General features: G+C 36.5%; 1 non-coding gene across 1 annotated transcript; it reads left to right on the top strand.

Annotated features, from left to right (window-relative positions):
* The first annotated feature begins 936 nt into the window (after nucleotides 1-936).
* Nucleotides 937-1043, top strand: LOC128292321 (small nucleolar RNA R71). The gene has a single exon (XR_008282306.1). It is a non-coding gene; the product is annotated as a small nucleolar RNA R71 (small nucleolar RNA).
* Nucleotides 1044-3884: the final 2841 nt, after the last annotated feature.

Raw genomic sequence — 3884 nt, 5'->3', positions numbered from 1 at the left:
AGAGTTTAAGGAATTTACCAAATTTTTCATCTGAGCGGTCTTTCCTTGTCACGTTGTGGTATGGCACACGAGGTTTATATTCGACAGTCACTGGTTTGTTTGTATTTTGATCTACCTCACCTTGACCTTTGCTTACTACAGTTTCTTGCCTCGATTCTGGTTCAGGCTCAACGACTCCTTTGTCATCTTGCATATTAATTGCGTTAAGTTGTTCTCTTGCGTTAGGTTCAGTATTACTTGGCAAACTACCTTGTGGTCGTTCGGAGATTAGTTTAGAAAGCTGGCCTATTTGAGTTTCAAGCCCTTGGATCGACGCTTGTTGATTTTTAAGTGCTATCTCGGTGTTCTGGAAACGGGTTTCTGACACTGATATAAACTTTGAGAGCATCTCTTCAAGGTTTGGCTTCTTTTCTTGTTGGTAGGGTGGTTGTTGGTAGCCCGGAGGAAGTTGTGGTCTTTGATTTCCTTGACCGCCCCACGAGAAATTGGGGTGGTTCCTCCAACCTGCAATATAAGTGTTACTATATGGATTGTTTTCATGTCGAGGATTATTACCCATGTAGTTTAATTGCTCGTTATGCATGTTATGGCCATAAGGTTGGTATTCTGAATGGTTTGTTCCACCTCCACTTGCTTCTCACTGTATTACTGGGTGAACCTGTGAAGAATTAAGAAAACCATCAATCTTTTTATTCAAGAGTTTTACCTGATTAGAGAGTATGGTGACTGAATCGGCGTTATAAATGCTAGCTTTTTTACGTTGGCTTTGTCCTCATGACTTGCCACTAATAGTTATTCAGTGACATCTCCTCTATAAACTCATAGGCATTTTTCGGTGTTTTATTGTTGATGGTTTCGCCCGCCGTTGTGTCAACCATTTGCCGAGTCGAAGGATTCAGACCATTGTGAAATGTTTGTACTTGAAGCCAAAGTGGTAACCCATGGTGGGGGCATGTTCTCAAAAGGTCCTTGTATCTCTCCCATGCATCGTAGAGTGTTTCTAAATCCATCTGCACAAAAGAAGAGATATCATTACGTAATTTAGCCTTCTTAGCCGGCGGAAAATATTTTAGTAAAAATTTTTCGGTCATTTGTTCCCAAGTAGTAATTGACCCTCGTGGTAACGAGTTCAACCACTGTTTAGCTTTGTTCCTCAATGAAAAGGGAATCAACCGAAGACGTATGGCATCATCAGAAATGCCATTAATTTTAAATGTATCGCATAGTTCTAAGAAGTTGGCTAAATGAGCATTGGGATCCTCATCCTGTAAACCATCAAACTGAACAATTTTTTTTTATCATTTGAATAGTGTTAGGTTTTAATTCAAAAGTATTTGCACTCTGAAGAGTCTAACTATGCTTGATTCAGTTCTCATTAAAGAAGGTTTAGCATAATCACATATAGTGCATGGAGCAGATTTTGATTAACCGCAATTGCGGGAGGTAGTGATTGCCTTGGTTTTCACCATCTCTTGATTGGGGTTGAGTGTCGTCTTCTTGCTCGTTCTCTGTGTATCTTAAGCTGCGCCTTATTTCTCTTTGGTTTCTAGGAACTGTACGATCGATTTCTTTGTCAAAAAGTAATGGTCCCGACGAGTTTCTTCTAGTCATAAACTATAAAAACCTGCCAAGAGAAAGAAAGAGTAGGTTAATAAATAATAAAAATTAAATTAAATTAAATTGCAAGAAAAATAAATGGCTAAAGTAATAAAAATTGAGCGTTCCTAATATCTTAGTTCCCCGGCAACGGCACCAAAAACTTGATCGCGTGGTTTCGTGATAGGTTTTAAATATTTATAATTACTCGATCTTGAACTAACTAATATCGTGATGTAGGCAAGTGTACCTATTGAACAGTAGTATAGTTTTAGCAAAACCAGATTGTCGAACCCAAAGGAACTAAAAGTACTAGTAATAGCTATCTTTTTATTATCTAGCCTAAGAATAAAGAGGTTTTGTTTTAATTAACTAATTGTCAAAACTAAGAGCGCACAGAGGAAAGAATTGGGGAATTGCTTTTGGGAAAAATCAATTGACTTAAGACAATACCTAAGGAAAAATCCACCTAGACTTTACTTGTTATTCTGGCTCCGAATCGGACGATTTATTCATTCAACTTGTTCCGTAGAGATCCCTAAGTTATGTTATTATTCCTATTCAAGACTAATAACGTCTAATCCCTAGATTGAATAACTGAGACTTTTCTCTAATTAACACTCTAGGGTTGCATTAACTCGATCTATGGATCCCCTTATTAGGTTTCACCCTAATCCGGCAAAATCTTGTCACACTATGTCTAGGCGCGCAATCAACTCCGCTTAATTATGACAAATGTACTCTTAGACAGGGTCTATTCCTCCTCTGAATAAGAGCTTGTCTTGAATCAGTATCCTGGGATATTAAAATAAGAATTAAGAACACATAATTAAGAACAAGTTAAATATTTATCATACGATTCAGAAAATAATAACAAGATTCATCTTAGGTTTCATTCCCCTTAGGTATTTAGGGGTTTTAGTTCATAACTAAATAAGAAAACATCTCAAAATAATAAAGAATACAAAACATAAAGAAAACCCAAAACTCCTGAAGGGGAATTGAGGAGAGATCTTCAGTCTTGATGATGAATCCAGCTTCTGAGATGGATTAATCGGCTTCATTGGAGTAATTCCTTACCCTCTTTTCTCCGCCTCCCTTTTCTTCCTCCTCTAGGGTGTATTTATAGGCTTTGGAATGCCTAGAAGCCCTCAAAATTAGCCTTTTCTGAGTTGGACTCAACTTGGGCTCAGCAGGGACATGCCCGTGTTCAATTACTTCAGGCCATGTCCGAGCCTTCCAAATTGACACAACCGTGTGGTCTACCCGTATGAGGAGGTCTAGGCCATGTTGATTTCGTACTTTGGCCCATTTTCTCTGTTTTTGGCCCTTTTCTCGTTCCTTTCACTCTCCTATGCTTGTCTAAGTATAAAACATGAAATTAAAGCATTAGGAGCAACAAATTCACCAATTCTAATGAGAAATCATCCATAAAATGCATTAAACATGGGGTAAAAATATGTATAATTTACGATTTATCAAGAAGCTTGGTAATGAATTAAGGAATTTCGGGTAATTGGGCTATCTTCATAAAGTATTGTACACCATGTTTGGCTAGTCACAGTACTAGTTACATTTTAATAGGGTGGTTAGAAATGAATGATGAAATTGCTAAATATGTGTTGGGTTTTTCTACACATTCTTTTACAACTGTAAACCACCTATATGATAGATTAAATAGGATTATGACGTTGTCTAGTTTCCATAAAGGCAAAGGTTGTATATCTAGATAATTATGATTGGAAAATGAGATTTTTTTTCTTCTTTCTTCAAGAAGTATTTTTGTCTAGATCTAAAGGAACCTAAAATATTTCCTTCATTCACTTAAGCTAAGTTGTAGATCTTGATATTCACCTGTGAATGCTTCATGACAAGGTAAGATTTTATACGCTTTATATTATGTTGTGAAAGATTAAATTTGTTAACTTGGTAGATTCGTAAGATGGATGATATAAGGCCCTGTTTGGGGATTTCTTGAATGAGAAATGGTGGTAAGAAGGGGTAGGCATATTTGAATAAATCTTGATGAGTTTTCATGATTTATAGTAGAAGTTGCTATTGATCTTATAGGGGAAGTCTGGATCTGGAGTTTGGAACTGTTGTAGGTGAGAATCAAGTGAGTCCCAAAGCTGACTCTTATTTGTGTATACTCGTCTATTCTAGATACTCTTATGAAAAATTGTGTGAACCATGAACTAATATTAGAAAAGAATGGTATGATGAATGTTCTAATATATAAATATTGGATAAGATTTGCATGTATAGTTTGTAAGAATCTGATAAGTGTA

This window comes from Gossypium arboreum, chromosome 4 (assembly GCF_025698485.1).
Source record: "Gossypium arboreum isolate Shixiya-1 chromosome 4, ASM2569848v2, whole genome shotgun sequence".
Classification (NCBI taxonomy): domain Eukaryota; kingdom Viridiplantae; phylum Streptophyta; class Magnoliopsida; order Malvales; family Malvaceae; genus Gossypium; species Gossypium arboreum.
This window is presented reverse-complemented; position numbering and strand designations above follow the sequence as displayed.